The following is a 23,431-nucleotide window of genomic DNA, read 5'->3' as shown; positions in this document are numbered from 1 at the left end:
CTGCATCTGTTCCTGGAGTTCCAGCCCCGCTGATCTTATGGATGGACCCAGAGGCAGAGGGTCGACATGCAGCTGAGCCGAACTGGCAGAGTCCTGTGCCCTCCGACTAGCACTCTCCACTGCTGTCCCTCTCTCCACAATCTGCTGATGCTCACTTGTGAGCTGTGATACACCAGGTGACAACACTACTCTTATGTCCCGAAGGTCCCACCGAGGTGTGAGTGTCTGCGCTGGTGCTGGGTGCGCTGAGTTCTGCTGACGCTGCACCCTCAGAGGTTGCAGATTCCTCTGAGGAGTCTGGAAGCTCAGGCTCTTCCTCCTGGACAGTGGGGACGGGGGCTCTCGATGGTCCTGTGGGGGAGTGAAGGAAAGAGAGATGTGAGGTCAAGGTTACATGCACATTGCATATTGCAGATGATCATAAGTCCATATGATGTAGCTTCAGAATCATTATCAGCGACTCATGCAATGTCAATGAGAGAGATGGAAAACTATTTTGTCACCAACTTGCTATGATGCACCCGTCTGTCCGTCCCCCACTTGCACCTCATCCTCCAGTCCTACGATCTCCAGGATCGCCTCCTCCCAGCGGGTGAGGTGGGCTACTGATGGTGGCCCTCCTCCTGTCCTCGCTTGTTCTCTTTTATTGTGAGCTCTCTTTTCCTGCACTGAAACCACGTTCTTTGTGTGAGCCCCAAGGAGTTGACTTGACCTGCCACCTGTAGCCACACAGCCTTGGCCTGACTGGGAGGCCTCTTCCTCCCTGAAGAAGGGAACAGGACCTCCCTGTGGGTCCTCGCACCATCCAGTAATGCCTGGAGTGAAGCCTCATCAAATTTGGGGGCAGATCCGGCCCTCCCGCTGACCGTTGCTCCTGCATACTCCTGTGCCATCTTAATGGTGAAGTTTGGGAGCCTGCAGAGGAAACAAGGCTTGCTGTGGACCTTAGAAGCAGCAGCAATGATGACGTCATATTCTGCGACTTTCTGACTGGAAATACTCAATTGCCAAGGCTTCCCACACGCTGGAAATCAATTGGCCAATTGAGTTAAAATTGCATCAGTCTCGCAGACCCATTTAGAATCGTGTCAGAATCACTAAATTCGGGGAACCCGCCAATTCCCCGCACCTGAGATAAAATCGACCCCGTGGTCTCTGGATTAGTGGTCCAGTTATAGGCACTAATAAACCAGATCACAATGTCATTTTTCTACAGTATTTCATTAGACATCCTATGAAACCTCAATGATTGATGCTTGCACACAGCTACATGAAAAAAATAAAGAAAGAGAGGACCTGCGGGAAGGAGGGAGGAGGACAGTAGCAGTATGTTTGTGTGTGTGAGCTCGGCTGTTGTAGCAGAGCCTGGTCTCCAATCGTCTTGGATCCCCTTGCCATTGGACCAAGACCTTGCTCCGTCAAGCCCGTGTGGTAGCTGGTGTGCAACGGCCACCCCACGTTAAAAGAATTCACGCACAGGCATCTTCCACCACTTTAAAATGAAGTTCGGGCCCTGGAATGTCAGGACCCTCATGGCAACCACCGTCTGCCCCACCTGTGACAGAGACTGCAGGTCCCGCATTGGACTCATCAGTCACCTGAGAACTCATTTTTAGTGTGGAAGCAAGTCATCCTCGGTTCCGAGGGACTGCCTAAGAAGAAGAGGGATACAGTTCAAAACGTCTTGTATCAGTTGTTATCCAATGTAGATATACAAGCTGAAGGAAACACTAGGGCAGCTGGACAAGCTAACAGTTGATAAGGAGCATGACCTCGGTTGCAAAAGTTAAGTGTTAAGGTGCAATATAAATGCAAATCTTTCTTTCTTTCTTTCAGGCATTGTAGAGTTTCATTGCATTCTGAGAGCTAAATAGCCCGCTCTGCTGCTTTGTCGCGCCTCGGTAATGAGTAACACCTCTCTCTATCTGCAGTTACATGTCAACTGTTATGTATTGTGTGTTCTATTGTGTGTTCTCCTCCCACCTGTGGTGGCGCTGTCACAGGAGACAAATGGTTGGGTGTTCTCTGTTAAGTTTTAGCTCTCTTTGTTCGGAACTTTCCAGAACTTCCTTTCCTTCCAATAAAGCACTTCATGTTTGAATCTCTGAGTTCTGAGTCCTAAATTGTGTCTAGGTAGAAAGGTACCGACACAACAAGTGGCACCGAGGATCGGATGAATCTGCGTACGTTACGGGTGCAGTGAGTAAACAGAAAATGTAATTTGAAACGTGAGATGGCTACTATATTAGGAAGCATCGGTGATTTTGATGAAAATGTGGAGCAATGGAGCGCATATACGGAACGTTTTGACTATTTTGTATTGGCGAATCGGTGGCAAATGAAAAGGTCGTGCCTACCTTTTTGAGTGTAATCGGGCGGAAGACTTTCAATTTACTTCGCAGCCTCGTGCAGCCAGATAAGCCAGGAACTAAAACATATAAGCAACTAGTGGAAATTCTTGGAGCACATTTTTCACCAAAACCTCTGGTTATTGCTGAAAGATTTAGATTTCACAAACGGAATCAAGAGGAGGGGGAATCAGTGACGATGTTCATTGCAGCTTTAAAAAGGCTGTCGGAACACTGCCAGTTCAAGGAGGTGCTGAATGACACCATTAGAGACAGGCTGGTGTGTGGTCTGCAAAATGCAGCCACACAGAAGCGCCTTCTTACTGAGGACAACCTTACTCTTGAAAAGGCCATTGAAGTTAGTGTCTCCATGGAGATGGCGGAAAAGGAGGCTCACCAGCTGAGTTCAACAGGGAGAGTTCACAAGGTGTCGTCTGAGCCTAAAGGTGTGCGGAACGGCACATGTTACCGTTGTGGGAAAACGGGCCATCACGCTAATGACTGCTGGTGTACGGAGCTGGAATGCCGAAATTGTGGCAAAAAGGGTCACATTGAACGCGCCTGTAGAGGTAAAAAAAGAACAGACAGAGCTGGGAAGCATGGAAGCAAAATGTCTGTATTTGGACAAGAGAGGAAAAAGAGTGTTCATTCAGTGCAGTATGATGGAACAAGCAAAACAGAGGGGAGCGACACCTCTGAGGAGGAAGAGGTGCACATACTGACGGTTGCAGGTGGTTCAAATGGCTACTGGGTGTCACCACTGGTGGAGGGACAATCAGTGCGGATGGAGGTGGACACAGGCGCGGCTGTGTCCCTTGTTTCAGACACTGTCTACAACAAAATGCTAAAGCATCTTACCCTTCAGCCAACAAACATTGTGCTAAAGACGTATACCGGCGAACCTGTGGCCATGAGAGGCGTCATTGAGGTGACAGTTAAATTGAACGGACAGACTGCAAAACTGCCACTATATGTGGTAAAGGGAAATTACCCATCGCTACTGGGACGTGCGTGGCTAGAGAAAATCACGCTGGACTGGCCTGCAGTCCGCATGATGTCAAAAGGGGAGTCAGGTCTGACTGCAGTGTTAAACAAACATGCAGAACTCTTCAATGGGGAACTTGGGAGCATGAAAAAGATCAGCGTGAGACTGGACATTAAACCTGACAGCAAGCCGAAGTTTCACAAAGCCCGACCTGTACCCTATGCAATTAGGCCAAAAGTTGAGGCTAACTTGGAGGCCTTAGTCGAGAATGGAGTCCTGGAGCCTGTGAGCGTGAGCAAATGGGCCACACCCATTGTTCCTGTCCTGAAAAAGGATGGATCTCTTCGAATCTGCGGGGATTTTAAAGTGACTATTAACCCGGTGCTGTCTGTGGAACAGTACCCTCTTCCCCTCATTGATGATCTTTTTACGGGCCTGGCCGGAGGGCAAAAGTTCAGCAAAATAGACTTATGCCAGGCTTATCTACAAATGCATGTCAATGACAAATCAAAGGAGCTGCTGACAATTGTGACACACAAGGGGCTATACAGGTACTGCCGCCTTCCGTTTGGAATTACGTCGGCCCCTGCTCTATTCCAAAGGGCAATGGATCAGATTTTGAGTGGACTGCCAGGAGTCCAGTGCTACCTGGACGACATCCTTGTCACTGGGACGAATGAGGAGGATCATCTTCTGAACTTGGATGCGACACTACAACGACTGAAAGAGTATGGACTCAGAGTTCGTAAAGACAAATGTGAATTCTTTCAGTCTTCAGTTGAATACCTGGGGCATGTGATTGACGCTACTGGCCTGCATAAGGCGCCGTCAAAGGTCAAGGCGATCGTGGAGACCCCAGAATGTGAGCCAGTTACGTTCATTTCTGGGGCTACTTAACTACTATGGGAAGTTTATTCCAGACTTAGCAACATTGCTGAAGCCGTTACATCAGTTGCTATGTCAAGGCAAAACATGGAAATGGACTGAACTGTGCAACGAAGCTTTCACCCAAGCAAAGAAAGCATTGCTGAATTCGGAGGTCCTGACACACTTCGACCCAAAGCTACCCATGCAGCTAGCATGTGATGCATCACCATATGGTGTGGGAGCAGTCATATCCCACATCATGCCTTCGGGTGAAGAGAAACCTATCACCTTCGCATCACGCACCTTGAACAAGGCCGAGAGTAACTATGCGCAGATCGAGCGCGAGGCCTTGGGAATCGTTTTTGGAATTCGAAAATTTCATCAGTACCTGTTTGGGAGAAGATTCACACTCCTGACGGACCACCGTCCATTGACTTCAATCTTCGGGCCCCACACCGGAATTCCATCTCTCGCTGCAAGCAGAATGCAAAGGTGGGCTTTGCTGTTGTCAGGACACACATACGACATCAAATATCGCAAATCAGACTTGCACGGCAACGCAGACGGTCTCTCGAGGCTACCCTTGCCTGTTACTCCCCCAGAGCCTCGTCAGATAGACATCTTCTACTTTAGACAAGTGGAGGGAGCACCTGTCACTGCAGTTCAGGTGCGAAGGTACACCCGCAACGATCCAGTCCTGTCTGAGGTAATGGACGATGTCATTCAAGGGAGAGCGATAGGAGATTCTCCTAGTTTGAAACCTTATGTTTCAAAAAGAAATGAGCTCTCCGTCCAGGCAGGTTGTCTTCTTTGGGGACGCCGTGTCATCATTCCGCCACCTCTGAGGGAACCTATACTGCAACAACTTCATACAGGCCACAGTGGGATGGCTCGGATGAAGGAAATGGCAAGAAGCTACTTCTGGTGGCCAGGTCTCAATGGGAATATTGAGGAGAAAGCCAAAACATGTTCCCCATGTCAAAGGGTCCGGAATGTTCCACAGCTGGCAACCCTACACCCCTGGGATTGGCCTGCAGAAGTGTGGCAGCGAGTACATGTGGACTTCGCCGGTCCTTTCGAAGGGAAGATGTTTATGGTGGTTGTGGACGCTCGTAGCAAGTGGCCGGAGGTCGCTGTGATGAGGTCTACCACGGCAGAGAAAACTATTGAGAAACTTGGTGAGATGTTCAGCCATTATTGCTCACCAGAACAACTCGTAAGTGACAACGGTCCACAATTTGTATCACAGGAGTTTGCAACCTTCCTGCATGTGAATGGTGTCCAACACATCAGGTCTGCGCCCTATCATCCCTCTTCTAACGGCCAGGCAGAAAGGTTTGTGCAAACTTTGAAGCACGCCTTGAAGGCATCGCAAGGTCAGGGCTCAATCCACCAACGTCTGAACAGCTTCCCGTTGTCCTACAGGAACGAGCCGCATGCCACAACCAAAACTTCCCCCGCTTTGCTCATGATGAAGAGGCAGTCGCGGACAATTTTTGACTTACTCAAACCTCCAAGGGCAGAACAGGTTGTCCATTGTCAACAACAAGCTCAAGTTGAAAAGAGAGAGAAAAGAGCCAAGGAGAGACGGTTTCATCCGGGAGAGCACGTCCTAGCTCGAAACTACAACACTGGACCGAAATGGGTTCCTGCTACGGTGATCGCGCAGACGGGCCCTGTGTCTTACACGGTTGAAACTGCTGAGGACGTTGTAATGATATCAGCAAATAGTGATGGTATTTGCCTGTTTGATTATTTATGCCTGACCAGCAGAGGGCATGTGAGAGACAAGGAGTTTAATTTCAGTTTTGTTTTAGATGAATCTCTAAGATGGTGTCTCCTGTAATGCTGTTAACTGAGTTGAACATACTTTAGATAAAAAGACATTCTCTTTCATAAATGTCTCGTCATTGAACCCACAAAGAAATCAATACATGGTGTCAGAAGTGATTGAAAGAGATGAAGAGGAAAAATCTGAAGTTAAATCAGCTCTCCACATATTAGCAAGCCAAAAGAGAACATCGTTACTTACCATTGGAGAATAGCTAACGAAGTGAAAAAATGGAAGGTTTACACCCACCGGCGAAGCTTCAGTTGACAGGTAATGTGGCTGAAAATTGGAGGAGGTTCAAACAACGTTTGGAGTTGTATTTAGCGGCAATCGGAGCTGACGAGAAAAGTGATAAAATGAAAGCGTCAGTGTTCTTACATGTCGTGGGTGATGAAGCGCTGGAGGTGTATAATAACTTCACATTCGCTGCTGATGGAGACAAAATGAAGCTGGATAAAATAATGGAACAGTTTGAGGCCTACTGCATACCTAAACATAATGTGACATTTGAGAGGCACAGATTTTTCACATGTGTACAGAAAACGGGAGAGACTATTGATCAGTATGTGACTGAACTGAGAAACCGAAGCAAAACATGTGAATTTGGGAGACTGACAGACTCGCTGATAAAAGACAGACTGGTGTGTGGTATTCCAGATAATGGTCTAAGGGAAAGACTGCTAAGAGAGCAAAATCTAGACCTGGGAAAAGCCATAGCACTGTGTAGGGCTACAGAGACTGTGAAGTCGCAGGCAAAGGAGCTGTTCAGTGACAATAGCTGCAACGTGGATGCAGTGAATAAGAACGGACACAAACCGTTTAACAAAAAGAGCGCCAATGTGAAAAAAGAGGCGTGGCCAGCGAACGAAAATGAAAGGGACAATCGAAAGTCATGCAGTCGATGCGGTACACAGCATACACCAAAAAAGTGTCCAGCATATGGTAAAACATGCAATAGTTGCAACAAAAACAACCATTATGCCCGTTGCTGCAAGAACCAAGCGCAACAAAGCAAGGTCCATACAGTAGATGAAAGCGAGATAGAGGAGTTCTATGTAGATGTTGTGTCTGAAACAAAAAAGAAAAAAGAGACTGGATGTTGACACTAAAAGTAAATGACATACACATTCCATTTAAATTGATACTGGAGCACTAGTTAATGTGATATCAGAGACTGATTTTAAGAAAATTAGACCCAGACCAAAGATACATGGAATAAAAGTGAAAGTGACAGGATACTCAGGTACTGATATACCAGTGAAAGGAAGATGCATTGTCAAAGTGACACACAAGGACAGAGAGCACACGCTAGCATTAATCGTGGTGCCAAAGGATGTGCAAGCCATACTAGGTTTAATAGCCTGTGAGAGACTGAACCTGGTAAAGAGAGTCCTTGTTGTGGAAAGCGAAGGAGAGACAGTCTATGATGAACTCATGAAAGAGTACAACGACCTATTTCAGGGTCTAGGCTGCCTTCCAGGAGAACACACGATCAGCGTAGATAAAAGTATGCCAACGGTCATACATCCATGCAGAAAAGTTCCGTTTGCTCTTCAAAAGCAACTGAAGGCAGAGTTGGACAGGATGGAAAGCCTGAACGTGATTCAGAAGATAGATGAGCCAACTGAGTGGGTGAGTTCCCTCGTTGTTGTGGACAAAAAGAATGGAAAGCTCAGAATTTGCCTGGATCCAAGAGATCTAAACAGAGCAATAAAGAGAGAGCACTTCAAGCTTCCTACACGTGAGGAAATCATGTCACAGTTTGCAAATGCAAAGTATTTCAGCAAGTTAGATGCATCATCAGGATTTTGGCAGATGAAACTGGACGAAGCAAGTTCAAGACTGTGCACGTTCAACAGTCCATTTGGCAGATACAGATTCCTAAGGTTACCATTTGGCATTGCCTCAGCTCCTGAAGTGTATCACAAAACTATCCATATGATCTATGAGCACCTGGAGGGAGTTGATACATCAATGGATGACATCATAGTATGGGGAACCACGAGAACTGAGCATGACAAGAGACTGAAAAAAGTGCTGGAAGCAACAAGGAAAACAAACCTGAAGCTGAATAGAGAGAAATGCCAGCTCGGGGTGACAGAACTGACATTCGTGGGAGATATCCTTAGCAGTGAGGGCATCAGACCAGATCCCAGAAAGGTGTCCGCCATTGAGAATATGCCAAAGCCACAATGCAAAAAGGACGTGCAGAGGTTTAATGGAATGATCAACTACATGGGTAAATTCATATCCAACCTCTCAGAAAAGATGGCGCCACTGAGAAGACTAACTGAAAAGAACATAGAATGGGAATGGAATCATGAGCATGAGAAGTCATGGAGCGATCTAAAGAAACTGCTCACAGAGGAACCAGTTCTGAGGTTTTATGACCCAGCGAGACCCATCAAGATATCATCAGATGCATCACAGAGTGGGCTCGGTGCTGTTCTTCTGCAAAAATATGACTACTGGCAACCTATTGCATATGCATCGCGCTCAATCACAGACGCGGAGACGCGATATGCTCAAATAGAAAAGGAGCTGCTCAGCATCATATACGCCTGTGAAAGATTTCACCAGTTTGTGGCAGGACAAGCAATCAGTGTAGAGACTGACCATAAGCCCTTGATTGCATTGTTCCAAAAGCCACTAAATAGCTGTCCGCTTAGAATACAAAGAATGATGATCAGGCTGCAACGCTATACACTGAATGTTGCGTACACACCGGGTAAACTGATGTATACAGCAGACACGTTGTCCAGAGCTGTTGACCCAAGTGAGCCCGCAAACACCAAAATGGATGAAAATGTGAACGCCTACGTGGACATGATCACAAGTGCACTACCCATAGCAGATGCAAAAATGGAGCTCATAAAGACTGAGACAAACAAAGATGAAACAATGAGACGACTGAGAAAAAGCATCTTGGATGGATGGCCCAACATGAAGCAAGACTGCTCACCTGACATGGCAGAGTACTGGAACTGCAGGGCGGAACTATCAGTGGTCGAAGACATCATCTACAAAGGAAGTAAAATAGTTATCCCAAAGAGTCTGAGAAAAGAGATGCTAAAAAGGATCCATGGAGGACATCTGGGAATCGAAAAGTGTAAGAAAAGAGCACGAGAGGTGATGTACTGGCCACGAATCAACCAAGATGTGACAAATGAGGTGTCAAACTGCACAATATGCCTGAAATATCGAGCAAGCAATCTGGTAGAACCACTAAAACCACACCCAGCGCCAGACAGACCTTACCAGAAGGTAGGCGCTGACCTATTTGTATGTCAAGGGAAGGACTATCTTGTAGTAACAGACTATTACTCCCTGTATCCAGAGGTTTGTAGGCTGTACACCACCACTGCAGATGCTGTGATAACATGTATGAAAGCCATATTCTCCAGACATGGCATGGCAAGCGAGGTCTTCACAGACAACGGACCCCAGTTTTACAATGCAAGTTTCCGACACTTTGCCAAAGAGTGGGACTTTGTCCACACAACGTCAAGTCCTCACTTTCCACAGTCCAATGGACTAGTGGAAAAATCGGTCCAGACAGTGAAAAGACTGATGTACAAGGCAAAAGACAGTGGAACTGACTTCTACCAGAGCATGCTTGTATACCGCACAACGCCGCTCGAGTGTGGTATGTCACCAGCCCAACTCCTTATGGGACGTCTGCTAAGGTCAAACCTACCCATCCCGGAGAACCTCCTGAAAACAAAAGAGGGGGAGAAAGTGAGGAAGTTCAAAGAACAACAGAAAGAAAAGCTAAAGTACGACTATGACAGAGGAACACAAAACCTACCTGAACTCCACACTGGTGACCAAGTAAGGTTCAAAGACAAAACAAACATATGGACTCAGAAGGGAACTGTCCTGAGTGAAGTACAACCAAGATCATACACCATTCAGACAGATGAGGGTGCTGTTCTGCGAAGAAATCGTAGGGATCTTCTCATGGGACCAACCACAGCAGGTCAAAAGACTGATACTGTTGAACAACCTGATCACACAGCAGGTCAAAAGACTGATACTGTTGAACAACCTGATCACACAGCTGAGAAATCATCATCTGAGGCAACAACTCAGATTCAAGGACAATCAATCAGAAAATCCTCAAGACATGTGAAGCCTCCTGAGCGACTCATTGAGCAAGTTTAAGGACTCTTGTTATAGAAGGAAGTAATGTTATCTTATTCTTTCTTCAAGTTCTAGGTATTTACATATTTCATGTGAACACACAAAACAAGGTTAAAAAACCTTGATCATGATAATGATAATGTAAGTTCATTAAGTGTTGCAGTTAAAATGCAGAGTAATACAAAGAAAACATGTTGTTAGATAATAGTAAAATACTTTTGTTTTAAGAAAGGGAGATGTAATGATATCAGCAAATAGTGATGGTATTTGCCTGTTTGATTATTTATGCCTTACCAGCATATTTGCCTGATTGATTATTTATGCCTGACCAGCAGAGGGCATGTGAGAGACAAGGAGTTTAGTTTCAGTTTCGTTTTAGATGAATCTCTAAGATGGTGTCTCCTGTAATGCTGTTAACTGAGTTGAACATACTTTAGATAAAAAGACATTCTCTTTCATAAATGTCTCATCATTGAACCCACAAAGAAATCAATACAGACGTCGTCTGGAGAAGACACACAGATCAACTGTTGCTAGGAGCAGAGACAGCCACAGAGGCTCCAACGGCTGGTTGGCCTGAACTGTTTCCGGATGATACCGCAAACCAGCATCCTTTGCCACAGTGCTCTTCTCCAACACAGGAAGTCAAAGAGATGGTTCCACCTGTGCAAACTCCTGACTTTCAACTGACACAGGCACCTTCTCCATCCAGGCCTGTGTCAATGCCTACTGCTGTGGAAGCCAGCGATGACCACCGGTATCCTGTCAGAGAGCGGCGGCCTCCAAGACGCTTGGATCTGTAGGCTTAGTGACTTACCCACAAGACTGGGGCAGAATAAACCCCAGGGTAAAGTCAGGGTTTGAGGCAGTCTACCTCTACCCTAGGTTTGTTGAGTGCATTGAAAGTAACTTACCTGTTGAGGAATAATGTGGACCTTCCATTTAAGAGGGGAGGAAATGTTATGTATTGTGTGTTCTATTGTGTGTTCTCCTCCCACCTGTGGTGGCGCTGTCACAGGAGATAAATGGTTGGGTGTTCTCTGTTAAGTTTTAGCTCTCTTTGTTCGGAACTTTCCAGAACTTCCTTTCCTTCCAATAAAGCACTTCATGTTTGAATCTCTGAGTTCTGAGTCCTAAATTGTGTCTAGGTAGAAAGGTACCGACACAACATCAACCACAATTGTACAATGGCATACTGCGCTCCAAACTGGTAAATAACAGAACTGCATCTAAAATAAGTCACCCAGCTCACAGAAACAGTAGAATTCAACCATCAGTTTCTCTTCCAATAAGTGTTGGTTTCACTTCACAAATGTTGTAAAAACGAAACTGTAAGAGTATAAATCAATGAAAGGGACAACTACAGCTTCAGGCAGAGGTTTTGTATTTTCCTTATATTACTTTCCATTCAAGATTTATTCACTGTAAAATTGCTTTTCAGTTCTTTTGTATTCCTCTGCTCAGTACTTAGTTAAATCCACCAATGGTTGCCATGACATTATGTGGGTAAATTATGTCACTGTTTAAAGCTGATGATCTCATTCTTATTTATGTAACAAACTGATGGACTTTAAACAGGAACTGAGTCTTTGATTGGATCACTTGCCCATCAATCTTTGGAGACAGAAAGGTGCCACGGCAACCCAACTGATCTAAGTATGAGAACACATGAAAACTATTGTAGTTATGTCAATCTTATAATAAAATCTGGCCAAAGGGCCACACTTGTTCTCAATATTCTGTTTGCTCTCAGCAGATTCAAAGAATGTTTTATTTTTCCCAATGGGCATTGGGATTTTCTTTTCTAATTTCCCCTTATTGACGCTCATTGTTGATCATTTTAGCATCTCACAGAATCACAGAAACCCCACAGTGCAGATAGAGGCCATTTCGGCCCATCGAGCCTGCACCGACACATATCCCACCCGATCCCCGTAACCCCTACACCAACACATATCCCACCCTATCCCTGTAACCCCACATATTTTAATCCCCCTAACACTAATGGTCAATTTATCATGGCCAATCAACCGAACCCGCACATCTTTGGACTGTGGGAGGAAACCGGAGCACCCGGAGGAAACCCACGCAAACATGGGGAGAATGTGCAAACTCCACACAGACAGTCACCCGAGGCCGGATTCGAACCCGGGTTCCTGGCGCTGTGAGGCAACAGTGCTAACCACTATGCCTGGTTTGTCTCCTCAAACATTTTCTCTCTTCCTCTCCTCAAACATTTTCTCTCTTCCTCGCCTTTCCCACATTACAACAGTGACTCCACTTCAAAACATACTTCATTGGCTGTAAAGCGCTTTGGGACGTCCGGTGGTTGCGAAAGGCGCTATAGAAATGCAAGTCTTTCTTTTTCTTTTTTCCAAAAGTGCTGACTCTGACTAGGATCCGGTTCTTGTCCAAGTGCCCATTTCTTTATGCAGGAACTGAGAAAATGAGTCTCAGCAGGCTATTCAATTAAAGGGGGCATCATAACCGTGTCTAATCCTGTCGTAAAAACATAAAAGAAGCCAAGAGCAAGAAAGCCATTCAGCCCATCGAAGGTTGTTCTTCTGATACTCTAACATGAGCCAAGCATCTAGCTGCACTTTAAACTCTCCACTGACTCCCGATTTGCCTAGTAGATTATTCCAAACACTTACCATTTATGATTAAATAGTTTTTTCTCTAATATCTGTTTCAAATTTACTTTTCAACAATTTTAAATGATGTCCTCCACTGCTACTGGCCTGACCTACCTTGAATTAATATTCTAGGTTCCCTTCATCTACACCATTTAACACTTCTTATTTCTCATCTACATGCTGCCCTTCGGCAAAAGCATCTGAAAACACGTCAGGTACCACATGTACGCTGATGACACACAGCTCCACCTAACCAAAGAATGACTTGCATTTCTATAGCGCCTTTCATGACCACCAGACGTCCCAAAGTGCTTTACAGCCAATGAAGTACTTTTTTGAAGTGTAGTCGCTGTTGTAACATTGGAAACGCAGCAGCCAATTTGCGCACAGCAAGCTCCCACAAACAGCAATGTGACAATGACCAGGTAATCTGTTTTAGTGATGTTGATTGAGGGAGAAATATTGGCCAGGACACTGGAGGGATAACTCCCCTGCTCTTCTTCTAAATAGTGCCATGGGATCTTTTACATCCACCTGAGAGAGCAGACGGGGCCTCGGTTTAACGACTCATCCAAAAAGACAGCACCTCCAACAGTGCAGCACTCCCTCAGTATTGCACTGGAGTGTCAGCCTAGATTTTTGTGCTCAAGTCCCTGGAGTGGGACCTGAACCTACAACCTTCTGACTCAGAGGTGAATGTGCTACCCACTGAGCCACAGCTGACACCACCACCTTTCTCGATCCCTCCACTGTCTCTGTGTCGTCAGATTCTTTGTCCAACATTCAGTCCTGGATGAGCCATAATTTCCTCCTGTGAAGACCGAAGCTATTGTCTATGGCCCCTGCTACAAACTCCGTTCCCTAGCTGATTCCATGATTCCATTTCCCTTCCTGGCCACTGTCTCAGGTTGAACCAGACTGCTCGCAATTTTGCCATCCTATTTGTCCCTGAGCTGAGCTTCTGACCCCATATTCTGCCCATCACCAGGATCGCCAACTTCCACCTCCGTAATATCGCCCATCTCTGCCCCTGCCTCAGCCCATCTGCTGCTGAAACCATGCTTTTGTTACCTCCAGACTCAACTATTTCAATGCTCTCGTGGCTGGCTTCCCATCCTCCTGTTGTTTTAAACAACCTTCTGTTGTTCACTTGAATAGTAATGAATTCAGTCTTATGGTTATAATCACTTTATTTTTTCTATTTTAACATAAAAACAATCTAAAAGCGAAGTATAATTTCTTCAGAGTATAACACAATTTACAAGTGGAGTTTTTCTGCAGATTTGAACGTAGGCATGTGCTCAATTCTTGTAGGTTTCTTGCTTCTCAAACTTAACACAGAAGCTTCTTTTTTTATACACTGTTTGTCCATATCAAACCTGAAATGGCCTTGCCTTATATGATAGTTTCCAGTCAATGCCCCGTCCTTCAGCTGATTCTTATGCACACAAGTTTACATTTCTATATAACATACGTACATCAACAATCTTTTGCAATGTACATCAACATTTTTTTGTGTAAGTTATAATGTCCCTGTTGAACATCCTATTGGTAGGAATCCCAGTTTTAGTCCCAAGGTCCTGAAACTGATCACTTGAACAAACTGACTGTTGCTAAGTAAAATCCGTATCTCTCTCTCCCTCTGTTTCTCTCTTCAATGATGCCAATCACTTCTTTTGCCCTCTACTGAATGAGCTAAAAATCAACACTTTTCAGAAGTCAAATTAGCCAAGTTCCATGTACCAACACTTCCACCCTCCAAAACTCTGCTGCCCATATCCAAGTCCCGTTCACCCATTACCCGTGTGCTCGCTGACCTACATTGGCTCCCGATCCCTGAATGCCTCGATTTTAAAATTCTCATTCTTCCTTTCAAATTCCTCCATGGCCTCGCCCCTCCCCATCTCTGTAACCTCCTCCAGCCCTACAGCCCTTTGAGAGCTCCTCCAATTCTGGCCTCTTGTCCATCCCTCACTTTCTTCACCACACCGTTGGTGGCCATGCCTTCAGCTGTCTAGAGGGAACCTCTCCGCCTCTCTACCTCTCCACCTTTCTCTCCTCCTTTAAGACCCTCCACAAAGCCTGCCTCTTTGACCAAGCTTTTGGTCACCTGTCCAAATGGCTCCTTCTTTGGCACGGAGTCGGTATAAAACACCTTGGGACTATGATAAAGACGATATATAAATGCAAGTTGTTGTTGATACATTAGGGTGAGGTCACCCCTTAATGTTCACTGTAGACTGTTGAGCTTAAATTTCTTTAGTCTTCCCTCACAACCCATGTTCTTTACGTTGGGATCGTTCTTATTGCTCTGCCTTACACTCTCTCTCCAATGCACATATGTCCCTTTTGGTGACCAAAATTGTACACAGTTCTCCAAGTGAGGTCTGACCAGTGCATTATACAGCCTCCGTATAACCCCTGTAGATTTTTTCCCCACTGTTCTGGCTTCGCATCCTAAGTTTCTGTTTATGTGCGACTCTTGTCAATAGGTGTTGACAAGTTGTTCAGCTGCAGGGGTCATCACAGTCAAGCCCAATCATGTCCTTACCTGACATCCACACACACATGCCCTTTCCGCAGGGGTCTCGGGATATGTCAGGATAGGAAACTCTTTCATTATTGTGTGGCTCAGCTACCCACTGTATAAGCTCGCTGAGCTATCAGAGAAGTAACTAAGGGGTAAAAATTGGTTAGCGCCCCGCTACTTGGGGCGCTGCGAGCCAATATCACGATGTTATGTGCCGCAGTACTGCAGGCTTTCCTCCCCTTATTAAAGGGGTGGGGCCTGGCGCAGCGCATCCCGGCACCCAACTGGGCCACCAGGGATCGGGAGTGCCGGCAAATGAGCACGGCACTCAAGAGGAGTGCCGGGCTCACGGAGAGCAGCTGGCACCCCGCAGGGGGGCTTCATGGGGGCCGGGGACAGCAACGGGGACATAGCGTCAGCCGGTAAGTCGGGGGGCGCCACCCAATATTACAGCCGGGGTACGAGCAGGGTGCTGTGCATGGCGATGATATCATCGCCGGCGGCGCCAATGGTTAGTGCCGCCACTAACCTCCCGCTGAATTTCGCAGGAGGTGTTAGTGGCGCCGCGCCCAGGCGCTAGTTGATTTGCGCCCCGTTAGGGCGGTAACGGGAGGCACAAATCAACCGAATTTAGCCCCCTAAGACTATATTGGTAACTGAGCTCCGATCCTGTGCATATGGCATATAGCTCCTCAGTGGATAGGCTGCCTGCTACACTTTCTATCTTTTTTGTATGAGATGTGGGCGTCGCTGGCAAGGCCAGCATTTATTGCCCATCCCTAGTTGCCCTCGAGAAGGTGGTGGTGAGCCGCCTTCTTGAACTGCTGCAGTCTGTGTGGTGAAGGTACTCCCACAGTGCTGTTAGGGAGGGAGTTCCAGGATTTTGACCTGCAGCCTGTTAAATATTAAAGGGCCATGGTTACTGTATCAGGGATTTTTTTCCAGCCCGGCTAAGCTTCTAGAACAACTGCTCCAGCAACTCAATTTAAACTATGTAACGCTGACCTCTAATACAGTGCGATTCATTTGTTCCTCCCAGTTAAACTCAGTAAATATTCAGATGTCCCTAAGGCAGAGAGTTGTTATTTCCTCTAGTGGACAGAATCAATTCAATTCAATTCAATTTTATTTGTCATATATGCAGCAGACATGTGTACTGCACAATGAAATGTTGATTTTTACGAGTCCTCCCAACATTGGAATAAATATGGCATAGCAATGATAAAATACTAATAGAAATACAGTAATAATAAATAAAACAGTAATAAATAATAATAAATTATTCGTTCACTTCAGGATGGCAGTCGGCCAGCAACAAAAATGACCGCCCGCCACCGCCCCAGTCGCAGGTAGGCCCCCCTGACCCCGGCGAACATAGTGTCCGTCGGTAAGTCGGGGGGCGCCACCCAATATTACAGCCGGGGTACGAGTGTGATTGTGTACATTTGCCTATTGACCCCTAGTGTTAAAACTGCCTCATTTGTAGTGCAGAACATCAGCGGGAGGAAACCAAATAATGGTGGCCACCACCTCCAGTGCATCATTTTCAAAATCCTTGTCCTCCTCTTCAAATGCCTCCATGGCCTTGCTTCCCTCTACCTCGGCAATCATCTCGAACGTTACATCTCGGCATGTACCCTTTGCTTTTCCAACTCTGCCTTACTGCCCCCTCCCTCTGCTGCACCATTGCTGGCAGACCTTCCACCCACCATGCCCCTGTGCTCAAGAACTCTTTCCCTAGATCTCTACCTTTCTCCCCACCTTCAAAGGTGAACCTCTTTGACACCCCCAGCCCCCACTGCCAGCTTCTCCCCCACTTTCTGCCCAGTATCCACTGCTCCTCCTGTAAAGGTGTCGAATGGTTTGTTATGTGAAGGGCATTGTATAAATGTCAATTGTTGTTGCTATGTTGCCTGGGTGCCTGGGACATTCCTTGTCTCACTGTACAGGTAGTGATGCCGTTTTTCTTTTACTAACCTGAACGAAGCTGCCTCGGCAATTAGGAAAGTTATCTGTACAAAAAAAGGCTGGATGTTTGCAAGAAATATCCAGAGATAATTTAGAAAAGGCTTTGAACACTTCTATTCTTTTGGTCAGTTCAGTGTCTCATAAGGAATAGCTGATGATTTTTACAAATTTGAATTTATTATTTTTCTGAGGTTCTACATGACTCTGTTTTTATTCCCCACTTCCCTTGGCCTCATGAACCACACATTGACTGACCAAGACTGTGGCAGGAAACCTCTTCTATTGTACCTCCAAATGATACTTTTGAATGGACTGTTGGAGGTGAACAGACGATTGCTCGTCCTTCGATTCTCCCTCCTCCCACGTAGGTACAGGACTACATGTGGCATCTTCCTAAGTTGGCTCCATGACCGCACTCTTGCCTCTGAGTCAAAAGGTTGCAGATTCAAGGCTGATTCCAGGACTTGAGTACATAATCTAGAAAGTTGCTTGAGTGTAGTACGGAGTGAGTGCTGCATTGCATTTTGCATGAGACGTTAATCTTAATCAAAGGCACTGACTGCCTATTGAGGTGGAAATAAAAGATCCCAAGATATAATTCGAAGAAGAGCAGGAATTCTCCCAGTGTCCCATCCAACATCCATTCTTCAACTAATACCACCAAAGCAGATTAACTGGCCATTCATCTCACTACTGTTTGTGGACCTTGCTGTACACAAATTGGCTGTTGATTTTGCATACAAAAACAACAATGGCTACTTTTCAAAAATAATATACTGGCTGTGAAGCTCTTTAGGACATACTGAGGTCATGAAATCTTCAGTATAAATCCACGTTCTTTCTTTCCCAAACAGCGCAGCAGAAATCAAGAGCACAGGCGAGTGGGAGATCAGAACCACATCTGATAATGTCTGCCTGTGTTTCCAACATACTGAGCTATCACATCACAATGTTTGAATTAATTTGGACTTGATTGCAGCAACTATTAGCTCCCACTTCAGTGCAGCTGAGATTTCCCCGCAGCTCTTCCATATCCCTGAAATTCTCATTTCTTACACCCATCTACCTTCTTGGTTATTCAGTGTTTGTTTTCTGTACCCACTGGCTAGCACTTCACTCCCTATCATTTTCGCCCAACCTTGTTACTGCTGTCACTTCCTATGAGCGTCACAGTGATAGGCAGCCTGGAAAAGCTGTGAGATGGGTGCTTTCTGGTCCTCTGAGCAACAGGGCAAGGTACAGACCACGTTTTCATACACTAAAGAGGTCAGAATATCTGCACCCTAAAATGTGCCCTGTGTCTCACTGCATGACACAAATTTAATAGCAGTGGCAACGGTGGGAATGGAAGAGAATTCTAGGGAGCTGAACGTATGAATGGACAAACACTGAGTTGTTAATAGGGGCGTGGGTGTAGGAACCGAGGACATGGAAGACCCAAGGAGGACAGCCATGCTTTAGGGCCGGGACCAGTGTCCTCGCAGGGAGGTTAACTAGTGCTGTGGGGGAGGGTTTAAACTAATTTGGTAGGGGGAGGGGAACCAGGACACAGCAGCAGAGAGGAGAAACAAGGTGCATAGAAAACTAGGAAGAACAAACAGCAACAGAATAAAGAATAGTGTAGAAAGAGCAGGAATTAGATGGAGTAAAAAAGCAAAGCAGACTAGCATTGTGTTGGAATACATGCCTGTTAATGCGAGGAGTGTTACAAATAAGGTTGGTGATGAGCTGCAGGGACAAGTTGCCACATGGAGTTCTCATATAGTGGCTATAACGGAGGCCTGGCTTAAACATGGGCAGGAATGAGAACTAAACATTCCTGCCTACAATTTATTCAGGAGGTTGTGGTTGTGATTGTTGGAGGTCAATCATCTCAGCCCCAGGACATCGCTGCCAGAGTTCCTCAGGGCAGTGTCCCAGGCCCAACCATCTTCAGTTGCTTCATCAATGGCCTTCCTCCATCGTAAGGTCAGAAGTGGGGATGTTCGCTGATGATTGCATTAATTCCATTCACAACTCCTCAGATAATGAAGCAGTCTGCGCCCGCATGTAGCAAGACCTGGACTACGTTCAGGCTTGGGCTGATAAGTGGCAAGTAACATTCACTCCACACAAGTGCCAGGCAATGACTATCTCCAACAAGTGAGAGTCTAACCACCTCCCCTTGACATTCAACGGCATTACCATCGCCGAACCCCCACTATCAACATCCTGGGGGTCACCATTGACAAGAAACTTAACTGGATCAGCCACATAAATACTGTGGCCACAAGAGCAGGTCAGAGGCTGGGTATTCCGCAGCGAGTGTCTCACCTCCTGACTCCCTAAAGCCTTTCCACCATCTACAAGGCACAACTAAGGAGTGTGATGGAATACTCTCCACTTGCCTGGGTGAGTGCAGCTCCAACAACACTCAAGAAACTCGACACCATCCAGGACAAAGCAGCCCGCTTGATTGGCACCCCATCCACCACCTTAAACATTCACTCCCTCCACCATGGCTGCAGTGTGTACCATCTACAAGATGCACTGCAGCAACTCACCAAGGCTTATTCGGCAGCGCCTCTCAAAACCGCGACCTCTTCCATCTAGAAGGACAAGGGCAGCAGGCGCATTGAAACATCACCACCTCCAAGTTCCCCTCCAAGTCACACACCATCCTGACTTGGAAAACATAGAAACATAGAAACACAGAAGATAGGCCATTCGGCCCCTTGAGCCTGCTCCGCCATTCAATGCGATCATGGCTGATCATCCAAATTCAGTACCCTGTCCCTGCTTTCTCCCCATATCCCTTGATCCCCTTAGCCTTAAGAAATATATCTAACTCCTTCTTGAATATATTTAATGAATTGGCCTCAACTGTCTTCTGTGGTAGAGAATTCCACAGGTTCACCACTCTCTGGGTGAAGAAATTCCTCCTCATCTCTGTCCTAAATGGCTTACCCCTTATCCTTAGACTGTGACCCCTGGTTCTGGACTCCCCCGCCATCGGGAACAGCCTTCCTGCATCTAGTCTGTCTAGTCCTGTTAGAATTTTATAAGTTTCAATGAGATCCCCTCTCATTCTTCTAAACTCTAGCAAATATAAGCCTAATCGACCCAATCTCTCTTCATACGTCATTCCTGCCATCCCAGGTATCAGTCTGGTGAATCTTCGCTGCACTCCCTCCATGGCAAGAACATCCTTCCTCAGATAAGGCGACCAAAACTGCACACAATACTCAAGGTGTGGTCTCACCAAGGCCCTGTACAACTGCAGCAAAACACCCTTGCTCCTGTACTCGAATCCTCTCGCTATGAAGGCCAGCATACCATTTGCCTTCTTAACCGCCTGCTGCACCTGCATGCTTACCTTCAGCGACTGGTGCACAAGGACACCCAGGTCTCGTTGCACTTCTCCTTTTCCCAATCTATTGCCGTTCAGATAATAATCTGCCTTCCTGTTTTTGCCACCGAAGTGGATAACCTCGCATTTATCCACATTATACTGCATCTGCCATGCATCTGCCCAATTGCCCAACCTGTCCAAATCATACTGGAGTTTCTCTGCATCCTCCTCATGTTGTGGTGTCGGTACCTTCTACCTAGACACAATTTAGGACTCAGAACTCAGAGCTTTATTGGAAGGAAAAGAAGTTCTGGAAAGTTCCGAACAAAGAGAGCTAAACTTAACAGAGAACACCCAACCATTTATCTCCTGTGACAGCGCCACCACAGGTGGGAGGAGAACACACAATAGAACACACAATACATAACATTTCCTCCCCTCTTAAATGGAAGGTCCACATTATTCCTCAACAGGTAAGTTACTTTCAATGCACTCAACGAACCTAGGGTAGAGGTAGCCTGCCTCAAACCCTGACTTTACCCTGGGGTTTATTCTGCCCCAGTCTTGTGGGTAAGTCACTAAGCCTACAGATCCAAGCGTCTTGGAGGCCGCCGCTCTCTGACAGGATACCGGCGGTCATCGCTGGCTTCCACAGCAGTAGGCATTGACACAGGCCTGGATGGAGAAGGTGCCTGTGTCAGTCGAAAGTCAGGAGTTTGCACAGGTGGAACAGTCTCTTTGACTTCCTGTGTTGGAGAAGAGCACTGTGGCAAAGGATGCTGGTTTGTGGTATCATCCGGAAACAGTTCAGGCCAACCAGCCATTGGAGCCTCTGTGGCTGTCTCTGCTCCTAGCAACAGTTGATCTGTGTGTCTTCTCCAGACGACGTCCTCAGCAGTCTCAACCGTGTAAGACACAGGGCCCGTCTGCGCGATCACCGTAGCAGGAACCCATTTCGGTCCAGTGTTGTAGTTTCGAGCTAGGACGTGCTCTCCCGGATGAAGCCGTCTCTCCTTTGCTCTTTTCTCTCTCTTTTCAACTTGAGCTTGTTGTTGACAATGCACAACCTGTTCTGCCCTTGGAGGTTTGAGTAAGTCAAAACTTGTCCGCAACTGCCTCTTCATCATGAGCGAAGCGGGGGAAGTTTTGGTTGTGGCATGCGGCTCGTTCCTGTAGGACAACAGGAAGCTGTTCAGACGTTGGTGGATTGAGCCCTGACCTTGCGATGCCTTCAAGGCGTGCTTCAAAGTTTGCACAAACCTTTCTGCCTGGCCGTTAGTAGAGGGATGATAGGGCGCAGACCTGATGTGTTGGACACCATTCACATGCAGGAAGGTTGCAAACTCCTGTGATACAAATTGTGGACCGTTGTCACTTACGAGTTGTTCCGGTGAGCCATAACGGCTGAACATCTCACCAAGTTTCTCAATAGTTTTCTCTGCCATGGTAGACCTCATCACAGCGACCTCCGGCCACTTGCTACGAGCGTCCACAACCACCATAAACATCTTCTCTTCGAAAGGACCGGCGAAGTCCACATGTACTCGCTGCCACACTTCTGCAGGCCAATCCCAGGGGTGTAGGGTTGCCAGCTGTGGAACATTCCGGACCCTTTGACATGGGGAACATGCTTTGGCTTTCTCCTCAATATTCCCATCGAGACCTGGCCACCAGAAGTAGCTTCTTGCCATTTCCTTCATCCGAACCATCCCACTGTGGCCTGTATGAAGTTGTTGCAGTATAGGTTCCCTCAGAGGTGGCGAAATGATGACATGGCGTCCCCAAAGAAGACAACCTGCCTGGACGGAGAGCTCATTTCTTTTTGAAACGTAAGGCTTCAAACTAGGAGAATCTCCTATAGCTCTCCCTCGAATGACATCGTCCATTACCTCAGACAGGACTGGATCGTTGCGGGTGTACCTTCGCTCCTGAACTGCAGTGACAGGTGCTCCCTCCACTTGTCTAAAGTAGAAGATGTCTATCTGACGAGGCTCTGGGGGAGTAACAGGCAAGGGTAGCCTCGAGAGACCGTCTGCGTTGCCGTGCAAGTCTGATTTGTGATATTTGATGTCGTATGTGTGTCCCAACAACAGTAAAGCCCACCTTTGCATCATGCTTGCAGCGAAAGACGGAATTCCGGTGTGGGGCCCGAAGATTGAAGTCAATGGACGGTGGTCCGTCAGGAGTGTGAACCTTCTCCCAAACAGGTACTGATGAAATTTTCGAATTCCAAAAACGATTCCCAAGGCCTCGCGCTCGATCTGCGCATAGTTACTCTCGGCCTTGTTCAAGGTGCGTGATGCGAAGGCGATAGGTTTCTCTTCACCCGAAGGCATGATGTGGGATATGACTCTCCCACACCATATGGTGATGCATCACATGCTAGCTGCACGGGTAGCTTTGGGTCGAAGTGTGTCAGGACCTCCGATTTCAGCAATGCTTTCTTTGCTTGGGCGAAAACTTCGTTGCACAGTTCAGTCCATTTCCATGTTTTGCCTTGACATAGCAACTGATGTAACGGCTTCAGCAATGTTGCTAAGTCTGGAATAAACTTCCCATAGTAGTTAAGTAGCCCCAGAAATGAACGTAACTGGCTCACATTCTGGGGTCTCCACGATCGCCTTAGTTAGCCTCAACTTTTGGCCTAATTGCATAGGGTACAGGTCGGGCTTTGTGAAACTTTGGCTTGCTGTCAGATTTAATGTCCAGTCTCACGCTGATCTTTTTCATGCTCCCAAGTTCCCCATTGAAGAGTTCTGCATGTTTGTTTAACACTGCAGTCAGACCTGACT

Source organism: Somniosus microcephalus, chromosome 24 (genome assembly GCF_052327205.1).
Source record: "Somniosus microcephalus isolate GS21.2 chromosome 24, FLI_Smic_1.0, whole genome shotgun sequence".
Taxonomy (NCBI): domain Eukaryota; kingdom Metazoa; phylum Chordata; class Chondrichthyes; order Squaliformes; family Somniosidae; genus Somniosus; species Somniosus microcephalus.
The sequence above is the reverse complement of the archived record's forward strand: the minus strand, read 5'-3'. Positions refer to the sequence as shown.